Raw genomic sequence first — 23,155 nt, 5'->3', positions numbered from 1 at the left:
TACTTTCATCAAACGAGTAATCTGACATTGAGTAAAAATTGTCAGCAATATCCTGAGAGCCTGCCAGGTCCTGTGAGGAATTTAGCACCAGTGAGTCTATCTCAGAAACAAGATTATCCAAACTACCAGTAATTCCTTCCGGCGAAGAACTCCCAGGGACTCCAGCTCCCATAATGCCCCTCCCTAGGATTATTTCATCACTAACTGCTGCTTCTCTATCTTTTCCTAAATCAGTAGCTAGTAAATTTGTTGCAACACTTAATGAGTCTGCTGATACAACGTCTCGAGGGGGATGTGCCCCCAGAACAGGAGAGGTAATCAGACATGTTTCTTTATTTGCGATGCTAAGGGTGCTCTGTGCTGTGGTTTCAGTACTCAGTGACTGTGAATGTGCATTCTTAGATAGTTACTTATCAAATAATACTGGAAAAGTTTGTACCCCTTGTTTAGCAGAACGAACGGCTGTACTCGACTTTGCAGAGCGCTTGCCCCCTTTCTTTTGATTTATGAGTCAGGGAGTCTGTACCACTGTCTTCTCGCCTTCTCCCATCTCACCCGTCTCTCCTGCTTCTCCATCATTACTGTTTTCCATACCTTCAATCGGAGCGGGCTGAGCTTTCGTTTCCCCGCTTCTAGTGGTCGGTTTTGGAGGCATTCTACTCTGCACTCCTCCACTCCCACGAACCACTCGCAAATGTAGTCCCGCGAAGGAAGCCGGGAACCGCCAGGCCGGCGCTCTAAGCGAACGGAGAATCAAAAACATGCAAACCATCCGACGCTCTGCAAGGGGGCAGCATTATAACAACGTTCACCAGGAAACTCCTCTCAGCAAGCCGGTAAGTCGGGCTCCAGCGCTAATTTAGGACGCCAAAAAATAGATTTTTTTCCGCCCTCCTCCGAGTCTCGTAAAACTTCCGACAGGTATCTCAATGACACTGGTTGCGGGGAAACAACGCGAACACGCCACTTCACATTCTTCTCCTTCCCAACCAGGAGCGGGGAACAAGCTGCTCACACAGCCATCCCTGCGGCCGCCATCTTGCCTTTCTGGGTCTAAGAGTACCACCTGTCCACAAAATATATGAGGGTAGAGGGAACGCATACTGACAAAGCAGAAGAAAGCAAGCCACAGACAGACTAGTACAGACAGTTTGAAGTCAAGAACAGAAAGGTGAAATATATATAATTAATAGATAGGATAATGCAGGGATAAGGAGAATTTAGGAAACAGATAGAAATGAGAGGAGTTGGAAAAAATTATGAGCCAGGCACAGTAAAAAGGAAAAATAATTCTAAATATGGAGTGGTAAAAGTTAGGAACAAATATAATAATATTAGCAATAGGTGGACTTACTGGAGCCAGCAGAGCCATCTGCAGCACCCCTCGTGGAGAAACCTCAAGCTCCCTCACCCACCTCGGTGGTTATTCTCTTGCCTCCAGATGCTGATGTAAGAAATAAACAAAATAAAATAAAAAAAGGTAAGTGGTACAGTTAAATAACTCCCTAAAAATATTTTGACAAGGAAAGGCAAACACAGTACCATTTAACTTTACTAAATCAGATCTCCTATTAGTATAGTGGAACTATTCCTAATTTCCTATACCAAACCCTATTCCAAATTTTCTGAACTACATTTTGGAACTACTAATAAATTGCAAAGAATGATCTTTGCTTCTCATCTTATATTCAGTTTCTCAACCCCCTTTAAAGGGCCAGCTCAGTCTGCATTATTTTCAATAGGTAGATGCATGCATAACTCATTGTGTTGGGTTGGGACTGTACGAGCTACAAAAAAAAAGGCACAGAGAAGTGAGACAGTGCTAAATCACTAATACTAATAACTACCACTGTATTAGTGACAAGACAATGAAGTATCTGCAAGACTTCTCAAATAGTCAGCCCAAGTGAGCACCAACGAGTAGCATTAGGTAGCACCCCTAAGCAAGTCTCTAGATGATGATCACATAATATGTGCAACATAAACTTCAATTATCTGAGTGTAAGCAGTGCACACTGTATGCTTGCTATTTTGGATTTTTTTTTACATAGAACAAAATAAATAAATAATTATTACTCACTGAGTCCTGCAACCTTCATGCCTAGCAGGTCGAGACAGTACTGTTCCCTATCCAGGATGTTGGCTCACCGGTGCGTAAGATTCTGTGGAGTGCGCTGGAACCCAGAACTGCTGCACACAGATTGGTGCACCTGCTCCCAGCACTGCCGATGTTCCCGGAGGCTGTATTCAGTGCTGGGCCTGCTGCAAGGGTGGATGGGAGGTGGCATTTCACATAAAAACAAGCACAGCCACCTCCACCTCAGAAAAAATTGTGCAGGGCAAGGTAGGTGGCTGGAGCTGTGGGTGGTTCAGCGGACCTGGACCAAAACAGGGGGACCTGGTGGTGCCCCTCCGTTGCTCTGCCATCGTGCTGGGAGGGGAAAGAGAGGCAACAGTAAAGAAAACGAAGAAAGGAAGGAAAACATTTAGAAAGTAACACAAAAAATAAAAGTCCAAAAGTCACTCAAAAGCAGAATTTCTTTTAGAAAGAAACATAAAATACACAAACACAAAAACATGGTAAGATAATAAATTAAAATGAGGGGTAGATGTGTTTCAGAGGGGAAGGATTAACTAGATTCAGAAGGGATTAACAGAACAAAAACAAGATGGCTACACCCATTCAAACTGCGTGGTGCTGTTTGAGCATGATTTCCAGTCTGAGAACGCACTTCGCATAGCGTATCATGGAAAACGTCACATGAAAGGGAACAACTCAGCCCGCTCACAGAACTCCATGTAGCACCACGGAGTTTTTATAACACTTTGCGGTGTTATAAAAAAGTAAAAAGTCGAAAAAGTAACTACCAACAAAAACACTGCTAGTGGTCTTTTTAAAAAGGAACAGCGTTGGGTCTATAGATTAGGGACCCACCTAACGGGTCTCAATGACCAAATCCCATGGTCTTCCGTACTAAAACGCTAGTATCTCCATCACTTTCTGAACCAATGAGCTTTTCAGCATCAACATATGACTAGTCCATACTCTGTGTGGCTCATAGGATTGCTACATTACCACCATTGATACGAATTACCATAACTAGCCTTAAACTCTCAATGTTGACTGTATTTCTATTTGTCTTTTCTAGTCATCCCTATATACATTCAATGCTTTGCTGTTAACAAAGTTCCCATCATTGTTCGTATTGTTCACCCATTTTTAACCTTAGCTTCTACTTTTTAATTTTAGTTTCTACCACGTAATCGTTCTCCCTGCACGATGTAAAATTACATCCAGAGAAATGTTTATTACACATTTCTTGTCCACAACCATGGACAATCTAATTAAAGCACTTAGAATTCAAGCCTCGTAGACCTCCGAGACTTGCACAAGCCCAAGCCAGCGCGCTTGCGTTCCATGCCTCGGTTTGGCACACACGAGCTTGATTGGCTGGGAATTCAAGCCTCACTCTGGCTCTCAACCGGGATTGGATGCCATCTTCCCGACCGCGCCCACCCACCGACCGTTTCCATTCTTTAGCGTTTCCCTGTCTGCCGGATACCATCCACGAGGTCCGGTAGCAGGGGACGCTAGGTGCCAAGCGGGTGCAGGGCGTTGCGGGCGTAAGGACGACTTCCACCTACTATATAGAGCTAAGTACCCGGTTCTCCCTTTTCATTTCTAACCTTTTAACTTCACTATATCTCTGTTACATGATGTGCCATTGTCGCCCCACCCACCTCCCGAGACCTATGGGGCGTGGATCGTTTTTTACACAAGTGAGAATGCCTTGTTACTCAGTGATTTTCTGATACCTGATAAATCAATACCCCTGTGGTATACACACTCCCACTGGCCCCTACCGTCTGGCTGATTGATCGCTATTCACGAGTGTTATGACCACAGTCCGAAAACTGATCGGATAGACTTTCCTGCAATCTTGCATGCTCTAAGCATCCATGTGATGATATATATACACAGCATGTTGTGACCACAGTCCGAATATCGATCTGACAGTCTTTCCAGCAATTTTGCATGCTAAGAGCATCTTTGTGATGATATAAACATTGCATGTATGGCACAACGGTCACGCCACCTTGACTAGCCATCAGCCCATATATTCAGAGAGTTATCTTCCAGACAACACCACTAACGAGACTGCTCTAACCCTATGTTTGTCTTTTCTGTTTGTTTGTCCTCTTTTTCCAGACTATACAGGTTCCTCTAAACTAGAGGCAATTCCCACAACTTGTTGGTTTGTTGTTTTTTTGCACTATTTTACACGACCAATTTTAGCTTTCACGTCCTCTGGTAGGGTGGGCCTTAGCGCGCCCACACCGCCGAGGTACACAGAACATGGTCCTGAAGAAAGCCCAGTAAATCTTACACATAAGGGCTAAAACATGTCGACCCCACTCTAAGTGGAAATAACCAATACATTATTTGGCACATTTCCCTACACATATTTTAACCTTGTCAGACTGACCATTGAATACATGTTACTTTCTGGTACAGCTCTTGGACAATTTTAATATCACGTATTTTTCACATCACTGTCACAAAAAATCCTGCTCCGCAGTAATCTGCCGTATTAGCACACCAGGGAGGCACTCGGCTTCTCCTGGTGGGCCCGATGATGAAGCATGTCACCACCCAGGGTGGTGAGTGAGGGCTTCAAATAAATCCGGAATGATTTCCAATGTGAATTCTACAGGAATAATCTGACTTCTGATTATGTGCTAATTTACTTTGTTTTCTTGACACTCTCTTGTTGTTTTACTGAGATTGGCCGGGGGACTGAGGGTGTCCCTTTCCCTCTCTCTCATATTGTTACTACCAATGTATGGGGATGCTCATGATAATCAACAGCTCCTGCATACTCTACGTGAAGCCTTATTAAAACCACATAAGGACCCTGAAACTTGTAAATCATACAGCCCTCTTTCGTTAATCAATACAGATGCTAATATATTAGCAACAATTATAGTCACAAGACTGCAGCCACTAATGCAAAAAATCATATTACCAGATTAATCTGGTTTCATATCAAACAGATCCACTGCACACAACATCAGAGCCCTCTTTTCACTTTCCCATCAACTAATCTAAGAGCTGGAAGCAGCGGCAGTATTATTAGACTCTGCCAAAGCATTTGACTCGGTGGAGTGGACCTACCTTTTAACAGTCATGCAAAGAATGGCACTCCCCCGTCCTAACATGGATCAAAATATTGTAAACTAAACCTATAGCTCGTTTCAAAGTAAATAAATATGTCTCAGATCCAATACCCATACAGCGTGGAACAAGGCAGGGATGTCCCCTGTCACCAATATTATTCAGTATAGCGCTAGAGCCATTACTGTACAAAATTAGACAACAGCACGCAAATACTGCACAAAGATTTTTGGACGTCCAATAGATATATCACTATACGCGGACAATATGGTGCTGTATGTTCGAGAACCTAGCGTAAATCTGGCCCAAGAGTACATCAAATTTGGCAGACAATCAAGCGTTCTAATAAACTGGAGTAATCTGTAATACTACCACTAACATATATTACCAAGCCACACCCGGTAGAATTCCCGCTAGAGTGGCACACAGACCGGTTAAATACTTGGGTATTTGGTACCACAATGACCCGCAGACAGTGATTAGAGTAAACTATGGAACAGCGATAACTAAGATTGAAGAACAATTTGAGCGATGGATTTGTCTACCACTATCACTAGCAGACAGAATGGCCATTGTTAAGATGGTGGTACTCCCTAAACGTCTTTATTTATTTAATACCATCCCTATAACTCCACCAGTGGCAGTCTTCAAAAGGTTGACCGCAAGTATAGTCAGAATTATATGTGCTGGGAAGCAAGCACGCATTAAACTGAGATCATTAACACTGCCATATGTGAAAGGAGGGTTTGCAGTACCAGTTTTTTTGCTATATTATCTATGTGTCCAAGCGCAATATGCGCACTATTGGTACTGTCCGATAAGCTATATGCCACATGTAGCGGTGGAAAATGGTGATGCGCATCCAATACCACTACATATGTATATTGCCACACCAGCGACCCCATGTAGCCAAAAATGAAATGAACACTGTAAGAAACACAAATTCGGCGTAGGAACGCATAAGAAAGCTAGCGCACAACTTACCTCTTTACGCACCAGCACTACCTCTAAGACAACACCCGCCATTAGCCGTGGCACAAACTGGAGATGGCATGGAAATGCTAAAACAGGTCAGGTTAGTCAATTTGCGTGACCTATTTATTGACTGCAAATTTATTGAGAAAAATGAGCTCAGTTACATAAGAAACCAAATGCTATTATTTCAATTTACGTATCACATCCGGAGCAGGGCAATCAGAAACCTTTATCCTACATTTTCACATGAACCACCAACACTGCCAGCATTGCAAATGATCATCAGGGACCCCAATAATGCCCATATGGTCACCAAACTCTACAAACTCTTACAAGGCAAGATAGGGAGTGATACTAGTAAGGCTCAAGAGCGCTGGAGTGTTCAATTAGACTCACTCCTTAGCGAAGAAGACTGCCAAAACTGCTGTACATTAACAACAATGCTTACTCCCAACGGCAATCTGCAGTTAATCCACTATAAATACGCTTCCCATTGTCGACGCTGTTGGACAACAGATGCTGATTTTATGCATTTAGCATGACACTGTGTAAAAGTCAAGGAATATTGGGAAGCAATAACCGTGACATTAAGTCAGATCCTAGAAACAAAAATAGAATGTATGGCACAAACTTGTCTACTAGGTTTGATAAGACAAATGCACTCTGTAAAACAAAAATGGTGTGCCATAGCTTTAAAGAAGAGTATCCATGTGCTGGGACAGCAAATGCTCACCAAGCATAAAACAGTGGCTACTAGACATGATATTCTGCAGAGACACATTGAAAACCTACGAGGAAGAACTCACAGCAATCACTAGGCCTAAAGATTTCTGGACACCTCTAACAGATTATTTGAGATCAAGACTGGTTAACTACTTCTGCTATATAACTATATATGCTCCGCATGTAAGATAACGTAAATGATACTACATTGTACTGTATATCATAATAATGTATGTAATGTGCGCTGCTACGCAGTGCAATACTTAAACCTGGGACATTTTGTTTTGTATGTTCTCATGCATAAAATAAAAAACCTAAGTTAAAAAAAGTACATAAATTCCCATAAAAACAATTTGAAAAAAATATCCCGGCAAAGAACCCTGCCAATAGTTGCGAAGGGGGAGATTCTGTATGTGGGGGGGCTAGTAACATCCCCAAATTTCTATGCCCCATTGTCAAATCTAAATGGTTTAGATTGACTTGTAGAGGGCGCTGCATATTGCACAATGCAGATACCTCCACCTGAACCATTAAATCAGGACACTCTGCCTAGGGATTCCCAGAAGAGTGCGATTTCAGTTTACCCAATTGATAGCACCATGCCTTCTTACCAGATTGACTACTGGGGGGCTGAGATAGCTCCTGCCACATCTGTTAGTTGTCATTGTTAGGGGAACATTAGCTTGACATCTTGGAATGTGGCAGGTCTAGCTCCCAAATGTGGCGATGAGGGATGGAATAAGTTTATAACCTCATTTAGGAACATATGCTTATAGGAGACATGGGAGACAAAATATCTTTTTTCTGGAAGGTTACAAGACATTCTTCCTTCCAGCAGAAGGGTCGCCTTCTGGTCGTGCAAAAGGCTGTCTAATTATTGTTATAACACTTGACCTCGGTGCATCTATGAAATTGTTCAAATGGGATTTTAGAGTGGTACAAGGGCTTAAGATAGTGGTGGGGAGAAGATTGCGGGTCACACTAATACATTTTTACAATGCAATAAAGTAGACCCAAGGTCCCTCAAGTTTGATTAAGTTATCTAGGTTCCTGGAGTTGTTACAGGCTGATGATTTCTCACTGAAAAACCTGGTGCTGCTTGGTGATTTTAACTGCCACTGGTATCCCAACATCAGTCAAAGTTTAATTGACACCCTGATATGCCAGGCTCCAGAAGTATGGCATTTCGAGAGTTCTCCAGAAGGCTGTGAGTTAAATGCCCTTTTAAACACGTATGATCTGATGTTTACTGTGCAGAATACACCTAGAACCCCAGCATTATTTATCCACATTCCTACAAATGAAGCGGTCAAGCCACAATTAGTAATTTTATTTTTGTCTCATTGTCCATGAACCACATTATACAGCCCTCTAGGATTTTGGATAGTCCCTTTAGCGACCATACACCTGTAATTCTGGGGATAGGGGCAGAATACTTGAAGGAAGCACAGGACACTAGGAGGACGGGGGCAATGATGCCGACAGATCCGGGGAGGCGATTGCGGTGGTCGCAGGTGGATATTAACGCTTTTCACTTCTCCATTTTTAAACTAAGACACAACGAGATCATGAAGTGCCTTAAATCATCTCCCTCAGACAAGGATGTAATTAGCTCCTTTGTCGCTGTTGCACAAACAGTGGTGGGCTTGTTAACTGTGCCTGCAGCCCCCGACTGTTCGGATAATCCGAGATGGTTTGACAGTGGGTACTCTCAGGCGTTAAGGAACCTAAAAGCAGCATTGAAATAGTTACGGTGTAATAAAATCAAGGTAGCTACTTGCCGCAAAAATTATAAAGGTGCACTAAAAGAGAGGAGGTTATCACTACAGAATCAAGCATGGGAAGAGCTGGTTCAGGCAAGTGAAATAAAGGTCAGAACCCATTTCTGGAAGGTCATTAATAGCCCTTGTTTCTCTGAACCAGATAAACTAAGATTGACTCTTCATATAACCCAGGACCAAAGAATGCATATTTCCAGGCAGTCTATAATAAAGATGTTAGCGAACAAGAAATTTTGACCTGGTGTTCCTCAAATGTGATGACCAAATTAACTTCCTCTTACAGTAGTTTAAAACAGCCATTGAGGGAATGTCACGAAACAAGGCCCCAGGCCTGGATGGAATCTCTCCTGACCTATTACTGAACAATACAGACATCTGGGCCCCGATTCTGACTAGGCTATTAAATGGAGCTGTACTGACAGCAATGCCTCAGTCGTGGTCTTTCGCTATCATTATCCCCATCTTTGTGAAGGCTGACAGGGACAATTACTGTAAAGACAAGGGGCCCTCTGATATTAATGTGAAGTACACCTAGGCAGGAAAATACATGCTGTGAAATTCCTAGGGCTACTTCAACAACAATGCTAGAACATGATTATACAAATAATAGTATTGACTCTAGGAATAGAAAACTACAAAATTGTTTATTACTAAATAAATGCCTTAAAATGTAAAGCTTTGTGTACATTTTGTTACAGAAAAAGGCCATATACACAACATACTAATAATATAGCGCGCAGGGTCCACCTTTTACCATACTCACCTTGGGCCCAATTTACTAATTTAATCACTCTATCAGTTTGCCCAGAGGTCCGTTTAGGATTCATACCTGTAAACCATGACTTACCAATCCTCGTCACCTTGAATCAGAGGGAGTTAGCATAAACAGGCAATACTTAAACACATTTACTTTTCAAATAATAACCACAGACTCGAGGAAAGTTTTAAAACCTTTATCTATGATAGATTTTATGAGTCAAATGAAAAGGGCCACAATCTTGTGATCATAAATTTTACAAGCAGGAATATAACCAGTAGGACATAAAGTTTGTAAGAAATCACAGTAACTCCTTTGGACATTGGTACCTGGGAAGGGTGAGAAAGAGAAATAGCGCATGGACATACCACATAGATTACATTTACCTAAAATGGGGAAAGGACCAATCCTGGCCACGGGCTGGGGCAAAATAGAGACCAGGACCAGGCTCCTGAATAATCAGGTGCCCACTGGACAAGACAGGTGGAGATCAGGACAGGTGACCTCAGCTAAGTGCAACACCAGCGTAACACCCCTCTCTCTAGGAAAGCCAATTAGTACCCCGATTGGGTAATCGATTCTTCTGACAGAGTGCTCTGCCAGCACCCCTGCTCTCGATCGCCTATTGAGTGTGTTGGGCCAGTGACAGGTCAGCTATTCTGACAAGTCGGACAAGTCAGACAACTTCTCTACCTGAACCTACCTTAGTTAAACCATTTCGAGGGCAATGTACCACCCCTAAATGTTGCAAATCTATGTGTTCCCCTTCAGTGATTGGTTAGAAAGACGAGGAGAGGTTATCACACCATACTAAGATGATGTAATTTCAATACGAATCATATTGATTGAATCCACACCCACAATTTATTTTCGCATGACTTTATTCCGCCCAACAATATTGGTACACATTTTGAATACATTGTATTTGGTAGCTTCCTTTCTAGAGGTCAGATGATCAGATTCCCAGGCACATTGTGGGTAAGAAGGGTGATGGCAGATATTCAATGCCAATGCTTCAGCAATTTCAGAGTCCGAGTGCGCGTGTGCAGAATCGTCCAAGATGGAAGATGTGTCAGTGGTCAGGCCCAAAGTATGAGCTAGTAGCAAAGTTAAAAAGAAACATATTAGAATACAGAAATAAATTAATGCACTGTATACCACTTATCTCTACTCTATTCCCATTACTTTATTTTAACTTGTGCGTTAATGATTAAGCAGAACAAACAAGTTTAGTACAAGCTGCAGCATAAGCATTAGTATGTGAGATTTAAAGCAGCCATTTCTGGCACTAGTGCGCAGAAGCAAAGATTTCCCACCAATCAGAGAGGTACGTCATGCCACGTAGATGAGACAGACGCATGCGCAGAAGGTTTCCCGTGTTTTTGGCGGCAATTTTAATGCATTAGAGTTACTGTTAGCACATAGGCAAGCTTCCCCTAGATGCTAGAAATGTTGTGTAATGCAAATATTAGTAAACAAATCATGTTGGTTAATATATTACAAGTTATTTAGAGAGGGCTGAATACAAGCAAGTTTCGGAATATATGAAACCTTGCTCCATCACTAACTACAATCAATCATCTATTCACGCATACCTCACTCTAAGGTTTATTAGACACTGTCAGCATAATGAATTGATTTTATGACTGACCAAAAACAATGCATAATTATAAATAAAGCATAGAATCTCATGGATTAGTATAATTGTAGGGTGGTTTCTAAGTTGTCTCAATGCGAGTTTCGGTAGAAACCTGCCTTCCTCAGGAGAGCCACATCCAATAAATTTTTTGAGTAAGGATATCACAATGTGTAAGACAAAAGTCTTACCAACGAAGCTTGTAGCCTTAATATTGAGACGTCCTAGTTAATATATGAAGTCCCGAATCGTAAAGAAAAACATGGTGATGGAATAAATACATAAAATACAGGGCGAAGCCTAATGAGATGTTGTGCTTCCGTGTGCCCGGGTCCTTCAGATACCTTAATATTGCTTGTGTAATGTTAAAATGGGCGAGCTGCCATTCCCTTGGGTAGCTTGAAGAAAGTAAAGTTAACAGGGACAATTCACAATGTTATCGCCCAATATCCCTGAGAGAGTCGACTGCTAAGGTTATGGGCAGGGTTCTATTAAATAGGTTATCAGAATGTGCAGATAGTAACAGAATTATCTTGGATGTTCAATATGGCTTCAGAACAGGTAAATCAACAGTTGGCCAATGACTGAACCTTGATCTGTTGATATCAAAATATACAGTCACTAAATCAGGGTCTTTTTTTCTGGGGTTTATGGACCTTACAGCAGCGTTCAACAGAGTGAACCGTAGTAAATTGTGGGTTCTATTAGATGAGATAGGCGTAGAGCGTGTAACAATAACTGTTTTATTGTCCTTATATGCTAACATATTAGCTGTTGTTCGTCATACACAGGAGGGGGGACTCACTGAAATTTTAGCTGTTCAAGGAGAGTACGCCAAGGGTACATTCTTGCCCCCTTTTTATTCACACTATACATTAATAGGCTAGAATCCCACATGATTTCACTGCATGCTGAAACCCAAAGAGTACGCACTAGACCAGTACCAGTCTTGCTATACGTGGACAACGCAGTGCTTATAGCACGAACACCTAGAGCATTGCAAATGTTAATCAATGGGTTTGTCTCCTTCATGAACACATTGGAACTATCTCCCAATTTCAATAAATTATTTGTTATGGAAATAGGGTGTCGGGGGAGTAGCACAAAAGCCTACAAGGCAGGCACTGCTAGCTTAGCCAAAGTCCCGACCTTTTCATATCAGGGTGTTTATTTGACGATAAAGTAAATTGGAATAACCTGAAGAAGGAAAACACAAAGGTTGTGAATAAAGCTTTAGAAGCTATTGCAAATTATGCCCATAGATTAGGGACATGGTCCCCGGGGGTGATTTTAAAATTATATCAACCATTTTGCATCTCCAGGGCCTTGTATGGAAGTGAGATTTGGAGCTATAAGGCAGTTTATAGGCTTCAAATCACCCAAAATCTATTTTTAAGACGGATTTTAAAGGTGCCGCAGGAAACACCCGCTTATCCTGTATATGAGGAGGTGGGGGTTACGTATATCATAGACCTAGCTGCGGTTAACCCCTGCTCTGCTGGGTGAATATATGGTTCAACGAAGAGGCTTCTTTTAATCAAGCAGTAGTTCTGGACTGTCTTTCCCTGGATCACGCTCTGAAAATCTCCTGGTTAAAATACATAAAATATTCAGTCATTGCCCCGGGATTTTTATGAATTATGAGGCTAAATAGGGCGGACAAGAAGTTAATCAAATAACTATCTTTTAAAACAAGTAGCACCCAGCGTGAAAGTAAGGAGCTTAATAAGCCTAGTGGATGATTTACAATTCACTAAAATTGAATGGGGAGAAGACCGAGGTGATGGTGTTCGGCGGAAGGGAAGACATTTGGTCCATGGAGTGGTGGCCTGACTCGCTTGGTTCCTGCCCTAAACCCACCTCCTCGGCTAAGAATCTTGGGGTGATGATTGACCCTATGCTCGATATGCACCAACAGGTCAGCAGGACGGTATCTACCTGCTGGGGTATAATCCATGTTCTTAGGAAAATCAGGAACTACCTCTCCCTGCAGGCAAGAAGGCAACTGGCTGTCGCCCTTTTGGGGTCCCGTCTGGACTACTGCAATGCGCTGTATGCAGGACTGAATAAGAGTCAGCTGCAGCGCTTGCAGGTAGTCCAGAATGCGGCAGCCAGGTTTGTTCTTGATCTTCCCCGACGCTCTTCGGCAACGTTGGCTAGAAAGCAGCTTCATTGGCTGCCGATAAAGGAGCGCATTGTTTTTAAGTCCATGTGTATGGTCTATAAGGCCTTGGCAAAAAGCAGCCCTACAGGCATTAGATCCATCTTGACCTATTACAATCCTGGCAGGAACCTTCGCTCCTCCAACTATTTTCTTCTTCATGTCCCTCGCACTCGGAAAGCCAGATGGGGTGGCAGGGCTTTCTCCATCTTGGCTCCTAACTGGTGGAACGACCTCCCATTGGAGCTCAGGTCCCTCCCCTCTCTGCAAACTTTTAGAGCTGCTCTTAAAACCCGTCTCTTTGTTCAAGCATATAATTTAAGCGCATGAGTGCTAGCTTTCTGATCTTCTTTGTTAGGCGCCTTGACACCTTCGGGTTTTAGTTTGCGCGGTACAAGATGCATAATAAATAAATAAATAAATAAATAAGCCTATGGCAAAAAAACATGTTTTAGTTAAATCAGTGCCGGGCATGGAGCCCTACCTTTCCATTTTAAACAGTCCCCATGAGTGTTTTTTATTCACGCGTTTTTGACTGAATATGTTCCACCACTTAGTTGCCTCTCCTCCTGGTTTTATCGTACGAACTGAGGAAAGAGGGCCCTGTGGCTGCGACAATAGGTCTCCACAGGATATTTTACATTTACCTTTTTATGTAAATATTTTACGCATCCCAGATGACGATTTTTTAAACCTTATTTAAAAGAAATGAGATTCAGACAGGCACATGTTGCTTTCTTGCATTTGCAACTTATGCAAAATGCTCGTACTCTGTGTGTTGTCTCGCACTTACTAAGAGCAATGATAGGATCAAGAATATCCAGATATGACTGAGCGCAGGAGGAATACTATGGAAACCAGCTTGGTTGATAATAGAAAATGTACATGAAGGAAGATATGATTGATTTTATGCCATAGGAAATTTACGTAACAATTAAGTGTTGATTCGATATACTAACAAGAGTAACTTTATGACTAGGATTGTCTAGATTCCCTTCAGAATGTTAGTGACATGTGTATATTTACTGTGTGATGAAATATGTTTTAAGGAATTTGATACTGTTCCTAATGTATGATCTCTTTTAGGGCGGTGTTGCTGCAGAAAAAAGATTGTTTATTAATATTATTATTACCTTAGAGACAACTGGATTTAGATTTTTAGCTGGGACAAAAGTAAGTCAGCACTGGTAAGGTTATGTCATGATAGATTTGAAATCGGTTTTACAGGTCTTACCAGCAATAAGTTTTCCTTTGTGTTTGTAAATAAAAATAAAAATTGTATATCTGTATTTGTAAAGCGCAAACTACTCACCCTACGGGTCTCAAGGCGCTGGGGCTGTCATGGAAATTAAGTGAGCTATTGCCCAGAGTCACATGGTGCTGAGCTTCTGCCGGAGCCGGAGATTGAACCATGAACCCGGTGCTCCAAAGTCAACTGCCCTGGCCACTGCACCACACCTCTCTACTTTGGATCTCACCTGGGAAGGACTCTTCTGCTCCCCCTCCCCCTGCCTCGGTTGTCTCTGCCTCTCTTTCCACCTCTCCCTAAAAAAGCTTGATCTGTATGGTCACCTTGAGCTCATTGGTTTGTCTCAGAGCTTGAGTCTGCGATGTTTCTAAAAATGTAATAAATTGTCTTCTAGATCTGGAATAAGGTGGAATCTGTTGGACAGTAGGACAGTTCAATTTATAAAAATTGTCCTTCATGTATGGATATGTTGCATCTGTACTGAGAATTTTTATATCTCTTGTAACTATTGTCGATTTCTGATTAATAATGAAAGTCTTAAAATCTACAATATGTTTGTTGACCTCGTCAATTAACGTCCTGGCTTCTGATATTGATTTGTCTCCTAATATGAGTTTCTCGAGTTCTTCAATTTCTTTTAATTCTTGCTCACTTATTTTTAAGAGCACTTTCAAATAGCTTTTATCATCAGTAAACATAACCAGAATGCTTTTAACTTGTCGACCCTGGGTAATTTTTATTAATTTTAAGATGTTCTAACAAAACCTGTGCATGCAGTTGTCTACTTCTCCATTTGAGGTAGGATCTAGTTATTTATTTATTTATACATATACAGATCAGAAATATTGACTAGAAACATCGACTCAACAAGTAGTGTTATAATAAGTCATAACCCCTCCCTTTATTTTAGATACTAAACGAAGGTGTTAGCTGCAGAGCCCTGATTAGCAGAAGGATGTCGGTCTAGAAATGAAATCAAAAGGTATAGGATTGATGCTCGCAGTGCCTCCCTAGAGCAGAGAACTCTAAGGTGGAAAGCAGCTCCAGTGTAGTGCACTCTCAACACCAGCGACACTCTAAATGTGCTCACCTAAAATGTCTGTTTTTCTATCAAAGTCTTTAAGCGTAGGATTACTGGGGTGAATGTATGACATTGTTCTACATTCTGTCCATCAACTGTGTTTTTTTTAAAATCAACACCTGACACAGGTTTTGCTCTCATTAGAGCTCTACAGAGAGGTATTGCTTTGTCCAGACACAGGGGAGCAACCAGTATGAATCAAAAGAATACCCTTTCATGCATAGGGTGACACATACATTATGCAAAAAAAGAAGCAGAGAACTCTGGGTATTTCTCAAGTTTAGGTAGAAAGCAGCTTCAGAATAGAGCACTCTCAACTCCAGCGACACTCTAAATTTGCTCAACTCAAATATCTGCTTTTCTATCAAAGTCTTTAAGCGTAGGATTAGTACAGCGCCATCCACACCAAGATAGAAAGAGACAAAGTCTTTTACCATTTCCACAGCAAAGTCTTTAAGCATAGGATTAGCACAGCGCTATCATGCCAAGCTGTTAAGATGGCCAAAGCCTTCTTCTCCATTACCTATTCCGTGAGATGATCAAGGATTCTACAAGCAAATATTTTTTCCCACTGCATCCAATAAGGCTATTTGCCGGTAGTTACCTGGATGTGTTCTAGGACCATTTATAATATAAAGGGATTAGAATACTTCCAGACCAAGATAGAGGTGTTTTCTCCTGAGCGTAACAAAAATTAAACAGTGGAGCTAGATAAGTGGCCAACAGAAGTGGCTCCATTTTAATTACCGACATGGGAATTTCATCAGTACCCATTGCTCCTGAGGATCTCATTTTTTTAATTGCTCCAGCCACTTCATTAATTGAATGTACATAATTAGATACAGGGGTTTTGAACTAATCGGGTGCCACAGTGATTGAACTGATGGAATTAAAATTCGCAGGATACAGTTCTAATAAATGAACTTTCCAATCCTCTTCTTTAATGGGAATAGGGAGAGATTTCACTCTTGTGCCACAGCAGTCGGCGATTATTTCCCAATACCTTTTGGAAATATTTTTTAATGCCACCTCTTTTAGCTGCACCCATACTCCATCTTCCTTTATTTGGCTTAAGGAACATTTTTTCCTCTGTCTTTTCCTCTTTAGTAGATTTATTAAATTACTTTGTTCACATGAAAAATTCAGGAACTAAGCCCTCCCAAGTTTATTTATTTCCCTGTTTATAATAAGCAATGGGTTAAAATGTGATCTCCGTTTAACATTTAAGCTTGCAGTAAATTACAAGATTTAGCCAAGGAACATATATTATGGGAGTAGGCTTCAAATAAATCTAATTGGATAGAATCACACTCAACTGTTATTAAGTGCTGCTGATCTCTTATCAGAGCCATATAGCATGCTTTTAATTTGGTGGTCACTTGAGTATTTCAGTGAATTTTACCATTAGATGCATTGAACCCTACTGTGCTGCCTTTGAAGTTCCAGGGACCTACCTTAGCACAACTAAATTCACATTTAAATCAAATCAGCATATGGTCACTAAAAACATTTCCCAGAATTTCCATATTTATGAGTTTAAATAAGAAGTCTGCAGAAGCAATTACATAATCTATAATATATCTCCAGTTGGAGTCTTATGAGTATCATTTTCTGGAATATCCTTTTCTAACCTCCCTTTAGCGATTTTGAGATCTAAACTTCTCAAACCTTCAAGTAATAATCCTCCTCTTTTGTCTATTCTGCTTTGATAAGGAAATTGGGCATTGGGGATATTTAGACCTTTGTTTTCTCTGTATTAGAGAATAACCTTATACTTTAAGACGAGACTTTAGAGTTCAGATCTCCAACTAATATTAAGAACCTCCAGTCTTCACTTTCCAAGGTAGAGGAGATGAAAACAAATACATCTTTTAATAGATAAGAGTAAGATACATCGGGAGGCAAATATGCATTTACGATCAACAGGGAAGCCAAATGATCTTGGTCATCATTGTGATCTAGCTTAATCGCCTCAATTAAGTTGGAAGCGTGAAAAATTTCTTTACATGACCAACTGAGGCTTGTACTTAACAAAATAGCAATGCCTCCTTTAGTGTGACCTCTATTCACCGGAAGCGCAGGCTGGCTCAGCACTATACAATCTTCAGTGGACTAGTTATTTGTAGTCCAAGTCTCTTGTAGACATATAATATCAGCGTTCTGCTCTTTTAAGAACAAGACAAGAATTTGTCTTTATTAGTGCTCAAGCCGGCTGCGTTCCAAGAAATCACACTAATATCCTTGCTAGGAAGAGTTCCCACTTTTTAGGCCTAATGGTCTATTTGTATTAAGAGCACCTGCAAGCCAATTCCATTTCTTATCTTCCTCCTGCACGTGCTGAATATTTTTTTCTGTGGGAAGTGAAACCCTCCTACCTTCTTTACGAAGGAAGACCTGTAATATGCTCTCTCTGAGAATGATTTGCCCCTTGTGGTGGTTTCTAAATCGATGCTAGACAGCTTATTTTGGGCCACTTTTTTTAATGCTAGCTCCTCTTCTGGAATTAAAACATCAATGCCACAAACACATAATTTATCACTGTGTGCCATAATCAGGTGAGAGATAGCTTTGGATGTAAATGTTACTCTTGCACCCCTTAAGTTAATATATTTTTGAACCTCAACAAGAGTGATGTCATTACTTTCGTTCAATTGAAGGCCTGGAATTTCAACAAAACAACTCAACAGAAAGGTACTATTCATATACGGTTAGTGATCAAAAATAAACAAAAAATCCAGGGTAGGGGTGCAAGATGTGAGTTATCGACTAAACTGGTTACCTCTGAAATATTTTCATGAGGATTATAGATAACATTACTACCTAAAGAAGAAACAAATAAAGAAGCATTGAGATTCAAAATATTTTGGGCAGTAGGGGGAACATTTATATCTAATACCACTGCTTCTTGAGTACATTTAATTGGTACACTTAAGTTCGGAAGAGGGGAACAAGCACCCGATAGATTAAACTCTGATTGTCCATCTTCCTTCTTGAAAACATTTGTTATGAATAAGGTTAGGGTCAAAGCGTAAACGTTTTGTCTTTTTTTTATTAATCCTTTGGTGTTTTTCCCTTTGTTCCTTCTTCTTTTTATTACAGACATTATTACTGTTGTTCTTAATCACCTTTTCCTGAGTGGAAGAGCCACTAACTTTTAATCCTTCCTCTATAGGCTGCTTCGGAGATTTTACACCTGTTTTCAGCAAATTAGGGAAAACCTTTTGAATTGCATTTGAATTTATTTTTACCGTCTTACCTTGTGGGCAGGACGTGGGTACAGCCACTCTATCTAAAGGCTCGGAATCGAAGAGCTGCTGTAGAGTGGATGAATGTAATTTGTCAAATGGATCCTCATTTTCTTTCAGTTTGGTTTTAGTTTTCCTGCTAAAGAGAGGCTTCCTAGCCTGAATGTCCATGTCCCACCCATTAGCATTTGGAGGAGAGTCTATTACAGTAGAATAAAACTTGTCGGAGTTATCCCCCAAAGGAAGAGGAGCGGAAGATCCCTTCCCTAGATTAAGCATATGGGAGGGAAGTATGCAAGCTTTGCCAGGTGATAATTTTTGTTCAGAGGCTAGAAACTTTGTCAGGGCCAAAACAGAGTGCAGAATAAAGTTGGAGTTACTTACTGATTTCTCCATTAAGGCTAAGATAGAGGACAACACTCTTTCCAGGCAAAGTAATGATTCTGACATCAGCATTTTTGTCTCTGGATTATTAATTGAGGGAAGAAAGTTTGGTGATAAATCAGGAGTTAAGGAGCCCCCTGAATCTAATGGACTTGTTCAGCTGGGTGTACTACTGAACAGATGCATTTTAACAAGGCAATTCTTGGAGGAAAGTGAAGTAGCAGGAATAAGTATCCTAGACGATTCTAGGTTAGAGACATGAGACATCTTAGGAGACTGATCTAGCCTAATGTCAGGTATCGTAAAGCCTTTTATTATGTTTTCTCCTGCATTTGGTACTAGTTGAAATACCCCTTCTGGTTCAGAGACTCCATTTACTAGGGAATGGATGTTTAAATTTGCCCAAAAAGAGTCAGACTCCCTAAATTCAGAGAGTTGGCGATCTATAGATTGGGGTCCCCCGTTTTCGGACGGTGAATTGGAGGGAACTTCTGGCAGTGGTTTTCCGAAGATTGCTTTAGCCTCTACATGATCTACATGATCTTTTTGGGAAGACTCCTGTATATCTGCACATTTAAAGCTTATTTCTTTTTTTGGAAAGAAGGAAGGAATGGTATTGAAACACTTCAGAATGTTTATTTGCAGTGAGCTGTTCCTTAGAGGATTAGCTCTTTTTTACATGCTTTAGTATACACCAATCTGCAAGATCACAATTTGTTTGCAGTCATAACTTAATTCTTATAATAAAAGACCCTTGGCCAGGCCGGCCAGTTCAGCTATAGAGGAACAACTCCAATGCACCAGTGCGCAGATGCACTGCTCATGCAACACCAAGCACCGAGCACCGGGTTTCCACTCTCCAACTCATGCTTTTGCTGGCAATCTTTCAGTCTCGTGGACTCACGAGCACGGGCAGAAGATTGTGTTACAGGCTGCCAGAGCAAGGCTCTAAGCGAGGAAGGCTCGAGAAGGGCGCCGCACTTATCTCCAATAGTCCGCGCACTCTTCTTTAATAGATATAAGTCAGTACAGGCATACACGGCAGGCACCCTCTATTTCCTGCATACCTCCAGCAACCTCCAACAAAAGTTTTCTCCACAGACAGTTTGCAAATGCAGTTGCAATTAAAATTTAAAAAATAACAAGTTTGATCAAATCTTTGGCAAATTTATGACAAGGTTGAACTGGATCTTGAGCTCGAGTAATTCTAGCAGTTAGTAGATTAATAGCTTGATTCCATAAATCAGCTTAAGAATAAAGTAAAAAAGCGGGGTGAGACTCTGGGGGGGGTGGGGTGGCAGACTCTGCAGAGCCTCCTTGGATTCTTTATGCCCTGTACCCACCTGAACCCGAACCCGAGCCCATCAACCCCCTCCACCTCTCCTCCTCAGCGCTCCGCTTCTGCCCAGCCGATCACCATCGTTGTTACTTCACAGCCTCTATGCAGCCTCTATGCGAGCTATGCAATTCTGCTGCATCATCAGACATCACTCTTCCCTTCTGCTTCTGCTTCACTCTTGAGTGCTTCCTGGCAAACGCTCGCTGCAAACATCACTAGCCCGCACTCACTACACTCCGACACTCCGACGTCCACAGGGATGCCCACAGGACGTGCCTCAGCCGAGAGCCTCAGCCGGGAGTCTGCTACCCATCAATGGCAGCGGCAACCACCGACCCAACTCTCGAGCTCGGCGGGTCTCAGCCGGACAGTTTTAGCAGTTTTTGGGGTGATTTGGGTGATTCAGTGCTTTTTTGGGTGCCGGTGGAGGTCAGGATGTGCTGCAACGGCACAATGCGAGCAGGCTCCAAGCTCTTCCTCCTCAAACACGCTGGGTAGCGTCATTCTATGCCCGAAAGGGTATTCTTGTTACCTATACTGGGTGCTCCCTCGTGTCTGGACAAAGCTATACCTCTCTGAAGAGCTATTCATGTTGAATCTAATTGAGAGAAATACACAATTTCCCATTGCTCAAATGTATACATGGCTTTCATAGATTTTTTAACGGCCTTCGATAAGGTAGATCCACCATTAATATGGAGAAAATTGCAAAAAGTGTGCCTGCCTTCTCCCCTGCTATCCATGTTCATCGCACTACACTCGCAAACTTGGTCACAGATATTAATGGGCAGAAATCAAGGATTATCAGATGTAATCCGTACTGAAAATGGCTTGATACAAGGTTGCGTGTTAGCACCGCTGCTATTTTCTTTATATATAGCAGATTTACCTGATTGCTTTATTCAAGCAGACGGAGATGCTCCAAAGACCCGGCCTTTGCATGTCTTTCATATGCAGATGATATAGTAGTAATGGACCTGACCCCTATTGGGTTGAATAGAAAGCTGATATCATTACAGAACTATACAGTGGACCATTTTTTGAAAATAAATGTATTAAACATTTAAAAGTTTAATCATGAAATGTAATAAAAGTAGAAAATCATGTAACTTTAACTGGCAAATTGGTCATGAAAAGCTGGAGATGGTAGATTTATATCTTTGTTTAGGGAAACTAATAGCGGGTAGTACAAAGAACAAACTTTATATTGAACATAGCTCCTGTGAAGCTGTATCGCACGCTAATGGTTTGCGTTTTTTTTATAGTGCTATGGGTAGAAGGCATTTTTTACATCTCTTTATTGTTTTTAAATCAAAAATTCCACAACACTGCTTTATGCCATCAAATAAATCCCTGTCAAGAACTGAAGTTTTTTAGACAGGATCGAAGGTCAGATACTACGTAAATTATGTGATTTTAATACGTTAGTTCCAACGGCTGATATTAGACTGGAATTTGGCTTGATAAGCTCCTATATTCAAGGTTTATCCAGGGTTTTACACTGGGGATACCAGTTAAATAATAGCGAGCCTGATTTATTAAGAGGTTTCATGTGTCATAAAATCTTCGGTGTTCAGGCAAGTAATTACTCCTTCTATCATGATTTCTCATTGGCACAATAAACTTTTTGTGTACAAGAAGAATTGGTGATTACTCTCCTACCATCAGAATCTAAATCCTTTTTGAAAACCTTAAGTAGCAAGATTAGCTTTAATAGAGATATTACATTTTGTAATTCTAAAAGGAGATTAAAGCTAATAGGCAGGACAAATTCACCGAGAATTTCACAAAAATATTTATACTGGAATCTAGAACATGGAACCTGATGTTTGCTCACTTTATGTCGTATGAATCTTCTCCCTTTAAACGACCTAACAGCAAACTGGTCCCAGAATTTGAAAAATGGAAAAACCTGCAACTTTTGTAAGCAGAGTATTCAGACCCTGGATCATGTCTTATTTACCTGTCCAGCATTGATTTCGAGCTGTCGTCGCAGGCTTTGGTCCATGTTTTTACAAAATTGTGTTAAATATGTAGCTTTAGCCCACGATTTTCTTTTTTGCCCTAAAAACGAAGCAGTGTATACAAAACGTTTTAATTATTTTAACAAGCTTATGTATATATTTAAAAAAATGTATACATTCTTTTAGATTGGTTGTTAACCCCCCTTTCTGTCATCTTCTTCCGGAGTATTAATATCTTCTCTGTCTAATTGTATTTTGCACAGTGATTGGCTGCTATTTACTGCTGTTTGCACCATAGGGATATGCTGTGCGCATCTCCCACTTGTGTTTTTGTTGCTATGCTGAAAACTCAACCGAAGTGGAATTTTTTATTGCATTTTTGCACATGTACTGGATGCTACTGAATTGCTTTTTGCACAGGTTAGGACATGCCCTTTTATTTTATTTTTCTTGCAGCTAATTCCAAATTGAACATTCTGCAGAAGCTGAATTCTGGACTTTATTTTGTATTTGAACTAGCTGCTACTTACTGCCCTTTGTACATTCTTTGCACATTCTAAGAAACACCTTGTTACTTCAATCCGTCTGCTGCTTATCCCAAATGTTTTTTCGTGTTTATGCGGTTTTTCTCGTTGTTGCCAAAATGCTTGAGGTCATAGCGCCTCTGTTTTCGTCCATGAGCTA

This window comes from Lissotriton helveticus, chromosome 6 (assembly GCF_964261635.1).
Source record: "Lissotriton helveticus chromosome 6, aLisHel1.1, whole genome shotgun sequence".
In the NCBI taxonomy this organism is placed as follows: Eukaryota; Metazoa; Chordata; class Amphibia; order Caudata; family Salamandridae; genus Lissotriton; species Lissotriton helveticus.
The sequence above is the reverse complement of the archived record's forward strand: the minus strand, read 5'-3'. Positions refer to the sequence as shown.